General features: G+C 49.7%; 1 protein-coding gene across 4 annotated transcripts in view; it reads left to right on the top strand.

The window, feature by feature from the left end:
• vti1a (vesicle transport through interaction with t-SNAREs 1A) overlaps window positions 1–14,094 on the top strand; it is a 171,253-nt gene that overhangs the window by 56,806 nt on the left and 100,353 nt on the right.

Raw genomic sequence — 14,094 nt, 5'->3', positions numbered from 1 at the left:
TATATGTACCATTATATACCCCATTATATACCCCATTATATGTAGCCATTATATACCCCATTATATGTACCATTATATACCCCATTATATACCCCATTATATGTGCCATTATATACCCCATTATATGTACCATTATATACCCCGTTATATACCCCATTATATGTGCCATTATATACCCCGTTATATGTGCCATTATATACCCCATTATATGTACCATTATATACCCCATTATATACCCCATTATATACCCCATTATATGTGCCATTATATACCCCGTTATATACCCCATTATATGTGCCATTATATACCCCGTTATATACCCCATTATATGTGCCATTATATACCCCATTATATGTGCCATTATATACCCCATTATATGTACCATTATATACCCGATTATATGTGCCATTATATACCCCGTTATATACCCCATTATATGTGCCATTATATACCCCGTTATATACCCCATTATATGTGCCATTATATACCCCGTTATATACCCCATTATATGTGCCATTATATACCATTATATACCCCATTATATGTACCATTATATACCATTATATGTGCCATTATATACCCCGTTATATACCCCATTATATGTGCCATTATATACCCCGTTATATACCCCATTATATGTGCCATTATATACCCCATTATATGTACCATTATATACCCCATTATATACCCCATTATATATCCCGTTATATACCCCATTATATGTGCCATTATATGTGCCATTATATACCCCGTTATATACCCCATTATATGTGCCATTATATACCCATTATATGTACCATTATATACCCCATTATATGTGCCATTATATACCCCGTTATATACCCCATTATATGTGCCATTATATACCCCGTTATATACCCCATTATATGTACCATTATATACCCCGTTATATACCCCATTATATGTGCCATTATATACCCCATTATATGTGCCATTATATACCCCATTATATACCCCATTATATGTGCCATTATATACCCCATTATATGTGCCATTATATACCCCGTTATATACCCCATTATATGTGCCATTATATACCCCGTTATATACCCCATTATATGTGCCATTATATACCCCATTATATGTGCCATTATATACCCCATTATATGTGCCATTATATACCCCATTATATGTGCCATTATATACCCCATTATACGTGCCATTATATACCCCGTTATATACCCCATTATATACGCCATTATATACCCCATTATATGTGCCATTATATACCCCATTATATACCCCATTATATGTGCCATTATATACCCCGTTATATGTGCCATTATATACCCCGTTATATACCCCGTTATATACCCCGTTACAGTATATGTGCCCCCGCCCTCAGCTAATGTCGCACTTTCTCTATTTCACTGTTGTTAATGGGGCTGTTCACTTTTAGTACAATGTACAGAGTAATATTCTGAGACAGTTTGCAATTGGTCTTCATTTTTTTTTTATTACTTGGCACAGCCATGTGACCTGTGCTCTGATAAACTCACTCACACTTTACTGCAGCGCTGCACGTTGGAGGGATATCCCAGTTACATGGGAGTAGGAGGAACAATACGTTACCTTGTTTACATGGGCAAAATGAGTTTCCTCTCGATATTTGTGATTTACGGATCCGTGTCACATGACTTGGGGTTTTTCCCGTTTCTGTGTCTATTGAAAGTTTCCCGTAATTGGTTCAGATCTAATGAGATTCCACTGAAATCAATAGGAAATGCAAATTATAATTTTTTAACATTGGATTTTAGTTGTTTTTTTTTTAGTTGTTTTTCATTTATTAAATAGCTGGAAATCATGGGAGAAAGGGAATAAAAAAACTACTGTAATTAATAATAATGAGGAATAAATAAGGTAAGGAACGTCCCAGTGCAGTGCATTGTGGGTTATGTAGTTCCGCTGTCTGTAGGCTGTGGGGATTGGTAGCTTATTTGTGAAAAATGCTATTGCTTAAAATGGTTCAAAAAATTATATTTTTCTTTTTTTTCAAGTCTTCAAAATCTTGCCTTTTTCTTGAAATCTTGAGGGGTGAGGCATGGGCAGATCAGGGGCAGGGTATGACTAGATTGGGGGTGGGGTATGGGCAGATCAGGGGCAGGGTATGACTAGATTGGGGGTGGGGTATGGGCAGATCAGGGGCAGGGTATGACTAGATTGGGTGGGTGGGGGTAATGGGGCAGATCAGGGGCAGGGTATGACTAGATTGGGGGTGGGGTATGGGCAGATCAGGGGCAGGGTATGACTAGATTGGGGGTGGGGTATGGGCAGATCAGGGGCAGGGTATGACTAGATTGGGGGTGGGGTATGGGCAGATCAGGCGCAGGGTATGACTAGATTGGGGGTGGGGTATGGGCAGATCAGGGGCAGGGTATGACTAGATTGGGGGTGGGGTATGGGCAGATCAGGGGCAGGGTATGACTAGATTGGGGGTGGGGTATGGGCAGATCAGGGGCAGGGTATGACTAGATTGGGGGTGGGGTATGGGCAGATCAGAGTAGGGGCAGATCGGGGTATGGGCAGATCGGGGGCGCGGTATGACTGGATTAAGAGTGGGGTATGGGCAGATCGGGGTATGGGCAGATCGGGGTATGGGCAGATCAGAGTAGGGGCAGATCGGGGTATGGGCAGATCGGGGTATGGGCAGATCGGGGTATGGGCAGATCGGGGTATGGGCAGATCAGCGTAGGGCAGATCGGGGTATGGGCAGATCGGGGTATGGGCAGATCAGAGTAGGGGCAGATCGGGGTATGGGCAGATCAGAGTAGGGGCAGATCGGGGTATGGGCAGATCGGGGTATGGGCAGATCGGGGTATGGGCAGATCGGGGTATGGGCAGATCAGAGTAGGGGCAGATCAGGGTATGGGCAGATCAGAGTAGGGGCAAGATCGGGGTATGGGCAGATCAGAGTAGGGGCAGATCGGGGTATGGGCAGATCGGGGTATGGGCAGATCGGGGTATGGGCAGATCAGAGTAGGGGCAGATCGGGGTATGGGCAGATCAGAGTAGGGGCAGATCGGGGTATGGGCAGATCGGGGTATGGGCAGATCGGGGTATGGGCAGATCGGGGTATGGGCAGATCGGGGTATGGGCAGATCGGGGTATGGGCAGATCAGAGTAGGGGCAGATCGGGGTATGGGCAGATCGGGGTATGGGCAGATCGGGGTATGGGCAGATAGGGGTATGGGCAGATCAGAGTAGGGGCAGATCGGGGTATGGGCAGATCGGGGTATGGGCAGATAGGGGTATGGGCAGATAGGGGTATGGGCAGATCAGAGTAGGGGCAGATCGGGGTATGGGCAGATCGGGGTATGGGCAGATAGGGGTATGGGCAGATCAGAGTAGGGGCGCTGCTTATAAAGAGCAGTTCTAAGTGCAAATAAGTGGGTGTCACAGGGGGAAAACTTCAAGAAAGTTGCATTGTTGGTAAATATGTAATTTCAGCATTGCCCCTGGGTGGTAATTTTCTGGCCAGTCCAGCGGCAACTCTACCAGTCAGTGACCCCCCCCCCCCAGTCAGTGACCCCCCCCCAGTCAGTGACCCCCCCCCCCAGTCAGTGACCCCCCCCCCCCCCCCAAACAAGCGGCTCTCAGGGACAGAGCTTTATTTGAGGGAGAGAATTCTGATGTTATTGAGTGTTCCCCATTCTGTATTATATGGATCTGCATCTCCCCAAACCTCCAGAACTATCTGCCCCCCCATCTCCCCCATCTTTGCCCCTGGACATGAGGTTCCACACGTGTATTTGCCCCCCCGGGGGAGGGTGGATCTTGCTGAGAGTTAGGGTACCGGGAATCCCTTTCGGACTGAACGATATGAAATCCGTCTCCAAGTTCAGTAGTCGCAACGACGCGGATCCGCCGCCCAGTTTGGGAGTTAAAAGGATCCAATTCTCTCTCCCTTTATTTCTCTTCTAACTTTGAATCCAGTTTTCAAAGATGGCCTTCGAGGTTTCCTCCCCTCGCACCGACATCAGACGCGGCGGAGGGAGAATTCGGGCCGATTCTGATAGAAACCTACATCTGACGGGAGCAGCTCGGCCGGCTTCTCATTTCAAAGGTTGGTCGGATGGGAGGAAAAAGCAAATTCTGCGCTGGAAATTCTAAGTGAGAAGGATGAGAAAAATATTTATATCCCCGCTGAGTCGGGCCGGGCAGACCTGGGGATACCGGCCCGAGACTCCGGCGCCGACAGCTGCGTGCCTGTAATTCATGGCGCAGAACCGGACTGGCAATCTGTGGGTTCTGGCAATTTGTGGGTTCTGGCAAGGCCCGGACTGGCAATCTGTGGGTTCTGGCAAGGCCCGGCTGGCAATCTGTGGGTTCTGGCAAGGCCCGGACTGGCAATCTGTGGGTTCTGGCAAGGCCCGGACTGGCAATCTGTGGGTTCTGGCAAGGCCCGGACTGGCAATCTGTGGGTTCTGGCAAGGCCCAGACTGGCAATCTGTGGGTTCTGGCAAGGCCCAGACTGGCAATCTGTGGGTTCTGGCAAGGCCCGGACTGGCAATCTGTGGGTTCTGGCAAGGCCCAGACTGGCAATCTGTGGGTTCTGGCAAGGCCCGGACTGGCAATCTGTGGGTTCTGGCAAGGCCCGGACTGGCAATCTGTGGGTTCTGGCAAGGCCCAGACTGGCAATCTGTGGGTTCTGGCAAGTCCCGGACTGGCAATTTGTGGGTTCTGGCAAGTCCCGGACTGACAATCTGTGGGTTCTGGCAAGGCCCAGACTGGCAACCTGTGGGTCCTATAGGCGGGTGGATAAGGACACGGTACATAGGCGGGTGGGTAAGGACATGGTACATAGGCGGGTGGGTAAGGACATGGTACATAGGCGGGTGGATAAGGACATGGTACATAGGCGGGTGGGTAAGGACACGGTACATAGGCGGGTGGGTAAGGACACGGTACATAGGCGGGTGGATAAGGACACGGTACATAGGCGGGTGGGTAAGGACACGGTACATAGGCGGGTGGGTAAGGACACGGTACATAGGCGGGGTGGGTAAGGACACGGTACATAGGCGGGTGGATAAGGACACGGTTACATAGGCGGGTGGGTAAGGCACACGGTACATAGGCGGGTGGGTAAGGACACGGTACATAGGCGGGTGGGTAAGGACACGGTACATAGGCGGTGGATAAGGACACGGTACATAGGCGGGTGGATAAGGACACGGTACATAGGCGGGTGGATAAGGACACGGTACATAGGCGGGTGGATAAGGACACGGTACATAGGGGGTGATAAGGACACGGTACATAGGCGGGTGGATAAGGACACGGTACATAGGCGGGTGGATAAGGACACGGTACATAGGCGGGTGGATAAGGACACGGTACATAGGCGGGTTGGATAAGGACACGGTACATAGGCGGGTGGTAAGGACACGGTACATAGGCGGGTGGGTAAGGACACGGTACATAGGCGGGTGGGTAAGGACACGGTACATAGGCGGTGGGTAAGGACACGGTACATAGGCGGGTGGGTAAAGGACACGGTACATAGGCGGGTGGGTAAGGACACGGTACATAGGCGGGTGGGTAAGGACACGGTACATAGGCGGGTGGTAAGGACACGGTACATAGGCGGGTGGATAAGGACACGGTACATAGGCGGGTGGATAAGGACACGGTACATAGGCGGGTGGATAAGGACACGGTACATAGGCGGGTGGATAAGGACACGGTACATAGGCGGGTGGATAAGGACACGGTACATAGGCGGGTGGATAAGGACACGGTACATAGGCGGGTGGATAAGGACACGGTACATAGGCGGGTGGATAAGGACACGGTACATAGGCGGGTGGATAAGGACACGGTACATAGGCGGGTGGGTAAGGACACGGTACATAGGCGGGTGGGTAAGGACACGGTACATAGGCGGGTGGGTAAGGACACGGTACATAGGCGGGTGGGTAAGGACACGGTACATAGGCGGGTGGGTAAGGACACGGTACATAGGCGGGTGGGTAAGGACACGGTACATAGGCGGGTGGGTAAGGACACGGTACATAGGCGGGTGGGTAAGGACGGTACAAGGTACATAGGCGGGTGGGTAAGGACACGGTACATAGGCGGGTGGGTAAGGACACGGTACATAAGGCGGTGGTAAGGACACGGTACATAGGCGGGTGGTAAGGACACGGTACATAGGCGGGTGGATAAGGACACGGTACATAGGCGGGTGGATAAGGACACGGTACATAGGCGGGTGGATAAGGACACGGTACATAGGCGGGTGGATAAGGACACGGTACATAGGCGGGTGGATAAGGACACGGTACATAGGCGGGTGGATAAGGACACGGTACATAGGCGGGTGGATAAGGACACGGTACATAGGCGGGTGGTAGGACACGGTACATAGGCGGGTGGGTAAGGACACGGTACATAGGCGGGTGGGTAAGGACACGGTACATAGGCGGGTGGGTAAGGACACGGTACATAGGCGGGTGGGTAAGGACACGGTACATAGGCGGGTGGGTAAGGACACGGTACATAGGCGGGTGGGTAAGGACACGGTACATAGGCGGGTGGGTAAGGACAGGTACATAGGCGGGTGGGTAAGGACACGGTACATAGGCGGGTGGGTAAGGACACGGTACATAGGCGGGTGGGTAAGGACATGGTACATAGGCAGCCATTGCAGCTGGGACACAGGAGGCGGCTGGAGATGAAGTTACAGCTTTTTGCTTTGATAATTGAGGCAATTTCTGTGCCGTTCGGGCATTTTGTGCCTCTCGTTCCGCCCTGTAATATCAGAACATTGATTTCGGCATCTCAGGTTCATTTTCCTTATAAAAAGGCCAAATGTGAGAGTCGTGCTCTTCGGGGAGATGTTCGGCGCCTCCCATGGCGAGTGATCCGACGGCGCGCCCGGCTGGCACAGAGGCAGATGAGGGGCCCCCGGCACGCCAGCATCACTTTCCCTCACCCCGAGAGGAGCCGCAGCCGGCGTGAATCACCCGTTTAAATGAGGGAATTATGTAAATCTGACCTACATTCCCACAATGCATTAATACAGGAGCTTGTATCCCCGCGCTGACTGACACCTGCACCTGTCAGGAGCATCAGATCTCGGCGAGAGTCGCGGGCAGGATCAGCAGTGCGCCTGTGGCACAGAACCCTCTATGGTGCCATTCTCCCGTGTCCCCCAACCCCCAGCGCCGCTTTTCCCTCTTGTCTCTCTCTTAGTTTTACATTCCTGGTTCCTTCCATCCATCTGGGCCTTATTAGCAGCCTGTCTGCCTGTCTCTACCTGAGAGCGCCTGTCACTGCTATCAGACAGCTCTTCTGCTCGGCATTAACTTGTGTCTCCCGCGTCGCTCTCTCCCATTGGGAACAGTGGAGCTCAAGTAACGGAGAGCCGGCCGGGTTAGTTCCCCTTTAAACCCCTCGCTCTCATGTCCCAATCTGGTTCCAACCTATACATTTCTGCCCTATTGTCTCTAACTGCCACCTTGAGTGACAGCTGGAATAGCTTAGAATGACAACGCCCACCATTACCGGACTGTACCGACGCCCTTCTGGGGCCCAGAACTTGTGCGGCAGAACCGATAGGGAACCTACTCACTAGTGATGTGCGGGTCTGGAAAAACCCGAAACCTGCCCAATCCCGACCCAGCTTCTCCACTCTATTTATAGGCCTTGTGTTACAGTGTTTCAGGGGTCAGTCTCCCCCAGCGAGTCAGGTCTGTCAGGCTGCTGCCTTGTGTTACACTGTTTCAGGGGTCAGTCTCCCCCAGCGAGTCAGGTCCGTCAGGCTGCTGCCTTGTGTTACACTGTTTCAGGGGTCAGTCTCCCCCAGCGAGTCAGGTCTGTCAGGCTGTTGCCTTGTGTTACACTGTTTCAGGGGTCAGTCTCCCCCAGCGAGTCAGGTCTGTCAGGCTGCTGCCTTGTGTTACACTGTTTCAGGGGTCAGTCTCCCCCCGCAAATCAGGTCTGTCAGGCTGCTGCCTTGTGTTACACTGTTTCAGGGGTCAGTCTCCCCCAGCGAGTCAGGTCTGTCAGGCTGCTGCCTTGTGTTACACTGTTTCAGGGGTCAGTCTCCCCCAGCGAGTCAGGTCTGTCAGGCCTGTCAGGCTGCTGCCTTGTGTTACACTGTTTCAGGGGTCGGTCTCCCCCAGCGAGTCAGGTATGTCAGGCTGCTGCCTTGTGTTACACTGTTTCAGGGGTCAGTCTCCCCCAGCGAGTCAGGTCTGTCAGGCTGCTGCCTTGTGTTACAGTGTTTCAGGGGTCAGTCTCCCCCAGCGAGTCAGGTCTGTCAGGCTGCTGCCTTGTGTTACACTGTTTCAGGGGTCAGTCTCCCCCAGCGAGTCAGGTCTGTCAGGCTGCTGCCTTGTGTTACAGTGTTTCAGGGGTCAGTCTCCCCCAGCGAGTCAGGTCTGTCAGGCTGCTGCCTTGTGTTACAGTGTTTCAGGGGTCAGTCTCCCCCAGCGAGTCAGGTCTGTCAGGCTGCTGCCTTGTGTTACACTGTTTCAGGGGTCAGTCTCCCCCAGCGAGTCAGGTCTGTCAGGCTGCTGCCTTGTGTTACACTGTTTCAGGGTCAGTCTCCCCCAGCGAGTCAGGTCTGTCAGGCTGCTGCCTTGTGTTACACTGTTTCAGGGGTCAGTCTCCCCCAGTGAGTCAGGTCTGTCAGGCTGCTGCCTTGTGTTACAGTGTTTCAGGGGTCAGTCTCCCCCAGTGAGTCAGGTCTGTCAGGCTGCTGCCTTGTGTTACACTGTTTCAGGGGTCAGTCTCCCCCAGCGAGTCAGGTCTGTCAGGCTGCTGCCTTGTGTTACACTGACCCCGGCAGCCAAACCCTATTGCTCTGTGAGGCTCCAGTTTTATTGTTACTTTTTATTCCTTATCTTTCTATTCATATACCCGTCTCTCATCCAAACCACTGCCTGGTTACTAAGGTAAGCAAGACCCTAGCAACCAGATAGCTGCTGAAATGCCAAACTTGAGAGCTGCTGAACATAAAGCTTGATAAGACTGCCCGTAAGAGAGCGCTGACAGTCGAACGCCAGTTCCCGTATTGACGCGGTGTCAGCCGACATGTAAATAGAGAGAAACAGATGAGCCCCTCAGGGTTCCGCCATCGAGCCGTGCGCTTTACACTCTGCTTCCCACTTACACTTCAGCTGATTGCGATCACTGCATAATGATAAAGGGATTAGCGCTCTTATGTGGCGCCGCGTACGTGATATTGACCCCGCGCCTGCCCCAGGCTCATTCACATCTACTGACGGGCAAGTGCTCAGTGTGTATATACTCCTTATATAGTGTCTCGTCTGTAGAGCTAACATTCCTACTGCAAATGTAACCGGAAAAGGTGCTTAGTACAGGGGAATCCCTATGTGCCATAGTTTTATGGTATCTCTCTGTACAGGCTATGAGCAAACTTAGGGGGCTGTTCCTGCTGAATTGTGCTTAGTACAGGGGAATCCCTATGTGCCATAGTTTTATGGTATCTCCCTGTACAGGCTATGAGCAAACTTAGGGGGCTGTTCCTGCTGAATTGTGCTTAGTAACAGGGGAATCCCCTATGTGCCATAGTTTTATGGTATCTCTCTGTACAGGCCTATGAGCAAACTTAGGGGGCTGTTCCTGCTGAATTGTGCTTAGTACAGGGGAATCCCTATGTGCCATAGTTTTATGGTATCTCCCTGTACAGGCTATGAGCAAACTTAGGGGGCTGTTCCTGCTGAATTGTGCTTAGTACAGGGGAATCCCTATGTGCCATAGTTTTATGGTATCCTCCCTGTACAGCCATGCGCAAACTTAGGGGGCTGTTCCTGCTGAATTGTGCTTAGTACAGGGGAATCCCTATGTGCCATAGTTTTATGGTATCTCCCTGTAAGGCTATGAGCAAACTTAGGGGGCTGTTCTGCTGAATTGGTGCTTAGTACAGGGGAATCCTATGTGCCATAGTTTTATGGTATCTCTCTGTACAGGCTATGAGCAAACTTAGGGGGCTGTTCCTGCTGAATTGTGCTTAGTACAGGGGAATCCCTATGTGCCATAGTTTTATGGTATCTCCCTGTACAGGCTATGAGGCAAACTTAGGGGGCTGTTCCTGCTGAATTGTGCTTAGTACAGGGGAATCCCTATGTGCCATAGTTTTATGGTATCTCTCTGTACAGGCTATGAGCAAACTTAGGGGGCTGTTCCTGCTGAATTGTGCTTTAGTACAGGGGAATCCCTATGTGCCATAGTTTTTATGGGTATCTCCCTGTACAGGCTATGAGCAAACTTAGGGGGCTGTTCCTGCTGAATTGTGCTTAGTACAGGGGAATCCCTATGTGCCATAGTTTTATGGTATCTCCCTGTACAGGCATGAGCAAACTTAGGGGGCTGTTCCTGCTGAATTGTGCTTAGTACAGGGGAATCCCTATGTGCCATAGTTTTATGGTATCTCTCTGTACAGGCTATGGGCAAACTTAGGGGGCTGTTCCTGCTGAATTGTGCTTAGTACAGGGGAATCCCTATGTGCCATAGTTTATGGTATCCCTGTACAGGCTATGAGCAAACTTAGGGGGCTGTTCCTGCTGAATTGTGCTTAGTACAGGGGAATCCCTATGTGCCATAGTTTTATGGTATCTCCCTGTACAGGCTATGAGCAAACTTAGGGGGCTGTTCCTGCTGAATTGTGCTTAGTACAGGGGAATCCCTATGTGCCATAGTTTTATGGTATCTCTCTGTACAGGCTATGGGCAAACTTAGGGGGCTGTTCCTGCTGAATTGTGCTTAGTACAGGGGAATCCCTATGTGCCATAGTTTTATGGTATCTCTCTGTACAGGCTATGGGCAAACTTAGGGGGCTGTTCCTGCTGAATTGTGCTTAGTACAGGGGAATCCCTATGTGCCATTAGTTTTATGGTATCTCTCTGTACAGGCTATGAGCAAACTTAGGGGGCTGTTCCTGCTGAATTGTGCTTAGTACAGGGGAATCCCTATGTGCCATAGTTTTATGGTATCTCCCTGTACAGGCTATGAGCAAACTTAGGGGGCTGTTCCTGCTGAATTGTGCTTAGTACAGGGGAATCCCTATGTGCCATAGTTTTATGGTATCTCTCTGTACAGGCTATAGGGGGCTGTTCCTGCTGAATTGTGCTTAGTACAGGGGAATCCCTATGTGCCATAGTTTTATGGTATCTCTCTGTACAGGCTATGAGCAAACTTAGGGGGCTGTTCCTGCTGAATTGTGCTTAGTACAGGGGAATCCCTATGTGCCATAGTTTTATGGTATGTACAGGCTATACTTAGGGGGCTGTTCCTGCTGAATTGTGCTTAGTACAGGGGAATCCCTATGTGCCATAGTTTTATGGTATCTCTCTGTACAGGTGGGCTGTACCAAACTTAGGGGGCTGTTCCTGCCTTAGTACAGGGGAATCCCTATGTGCCATAGTTTTATGGTATCTCTCTGTACAGGCATTGTGCTTAGTGAATCCCTATGTGCCATAGTTTTATGGTATCTCTCTGTACAGGCTATGAGCAAACTTAGGGGGCTGTTCCTGCTGAATTGTGCTTAGTACAGGGGAATCCCTATGTGCCATAGTTTTATGATATCTCTCTGTACAGGCTATGGGCAAACTTAGGGGGCTGTTCCTGCTGAATTGTGCTTAGTACAGGGGAATCCCTATGCTGCCATAGTTTTATGGTATCTCTCTGTACAGGCTATGGGCAAACCTATATATATTTTCCATGCTCAGTTACCCAGCATGCACCCAGTTAGGGCTGGAGATTTGGTTGCCATTTCCCGGGGCTGGGGGCCGTTCCCGCACACGTGCCAGTATAATGGGGTTGCCGGGGGTAGTTATTACAGTGTAGGAATCAGGCAGGAGCAGCGGTAGCTCTTTATATCAATTCCCCTTTTATCTGTGACTCTCAGCAAAGGATCCCTTTGTGCCGGCGACTCCCTTTAATGCACTTTTCCAATCATCACAAAGCAACAACCTGCCAATCCCGGCGCCTCGTGTCGTGCAGCTCCGGTGCCGCGTTTGTTCCATGAAACGGATCGGCCGCGTGTAACGCCAGATCCAGCCACGCCGCGGTATCTGAGCATCAAGGCAGCGGCGCGGAGCGTTTGATTCATGGCGTTCAAATGTGTTTGTTTCTGAGAGATACACGTGAGAAATACGGTATAGAACGTAGAATTCTTAGCAACTTTTCAATTGGTCTTCATTATTTATTTTTCATAGTTTTTTTTTAAATTATTTCAAAGTCTTTGCAGCTTTCAAATGGGGGTCACTGACCCCGGCAGCCAAACCCTGTTGCTCTGTGAGACTCCAGTTTTATTGTTACTGTTACTTTTTTAATACTTATCTTTCTATTCAGCCCCTCCCCTATTCATATTCCAGTCTCTCTTTCAAATTACTGCCTGGTTGCTAGGTTAAATTGGACCCTAGCAACCAGAGAGCTGCTAAAATTCCCAACTGAAGATCTGGTGAACACAAAGCTAAATAATTCAAAAACCGCAAATAATAAAAAACGAAGACCAATTACTCTCTCAATCATACTAAGAGTTAATTTGAGGGTTAACTTCCCCTTTAATGATCCCAGATTAGAATATAATTGGGTATAACGGGTTAAACACTATTTTGGTGAGGCCAATGGGGTTCAGAAAACTTGGGGGACAGATATGTCATTAGATTCCCTGTAGCAAGGGACAGACAGGGGCAAATATGTACGGAGGCAGTTTCTTTAACCCCATTGGCTTCACCAAAACCATATTAAACCATTATGGGCCAATCATCATCTGATCTGTACTCATTAGGATTTCATTGGAGCCACTCAGAAAATCCTATTGGTCAGTGGCCGTGTCAGTCCTTCGTTTTGCCCGAGCCCAGAGCAGTGGCTACAGGTAAGTGTGACCCGGCTCAGTGCAGGTGTATAAATAACAAAGGTATATAAGGGCAAAGCCACACAGAGCTACTTAGTAGCAGCTACTTGTCACGGCTACAGACAATGCTGATCATTTACTGATAATTGTCCCTACGTGTGTCTAAGCACTTAGCAATTCTCAGTACTGTCATTGGCAGGGGATTTCCTGGCATTTAGTAGCCGTGACAAGTAGCTGCTACTAAGTAGCTCCGTGTGTCTTCTCCCTAAATAAGCAATAAGTCACAGAAGCACAGAGACCTTTTGAATGGAAGCAATTAGCAAATTAGCAATTAGTATCTGTGTTTCCCTCAATCCAATAGTGGGAGGGCAGCGTATAAATCAATAGCAGATCCCATGGGTCCGGTAATCCTGGTACTGTCGGGCCCCGGCTGCCCCCCCCCCCACAGGTAATTACTCAGGCTGAAGGGCCCTGGCTTTGTACTGACTGTAAGCTCTGAAGCCCAGAGGGGTCCGTTCATTCTCTGCCCCCAACGGACACAGAGCCGCAGGGAAAGGACCAATGGGAGCAGACTGGTTACCAGGGATACAGGTACCGCCCACCCATCCTTTATTTATTTTCAAGGGGAAGTTCACCTTTAAATGAACTGTTAATTTGATGTAGAGAGTAAATTTGCAAGTTTTGTATATTTCTTTCAGTTATTAAATAATTAATAATAATAATTGTAAATAATGAGCAATTAAACTCAATGAACTAATTCTGCTTTTACCTTGAACCAACCCCCAAGCAGTGAATTAGGGGCAAATATCTTCTTCCTTTTCCCTGTCATTGTTAGAGGGGCTGTAATGTATCATCCGCCCGGGGGGCATTTCATCCCTGACAGGGTCACATTGGCTCATTAGTAATTAGTGGGAGTCATTTGGTGCCAAATTCATTTGGATTTTGGGTCAAACATAACGACATAAATGGTAATATGTATATTTATTATCATTCTTGTCATTTTCTCTTCTTATTACTGGATTTCCTAGGCCTCCAATAAGCACTCATTGTTTACGAGTTGCTCTAAGCTGTCTGTCCCAGGTCCGGCCAACAGAGGATGCTGGGAGTTGTATGCTTGCCTCCGACACCATTGGCTTCTATCCTCAAACTCACGGCAACGTGTGGCTTTCACTTTCCCCCGCACAACCTGTGACCCACGGGAGCGGCTTTTATTGGCCCAGAGGAACCAGCAGCAGCATTTACTG

Source organism: Xenopus tropicalis, chromosome 7 (assembly GCF_000004195.4).
Source record: "Xenopus tropicalis strain Nigerian chromosome 7, UCB_Xtro_10.0, whole genome shotgun sequence".
Lineage (NCBI taxonomy): Eukaryota > Metazoa > Chordata > Amphibia > Anura > Pipidae > Xenopus > Xenopus tropicalis.
The sequence above is the reverse complement of the archived record's forward strand: the minus strand, read 5'-3'. Positions and strand labels throughout refer to the sequence as shown.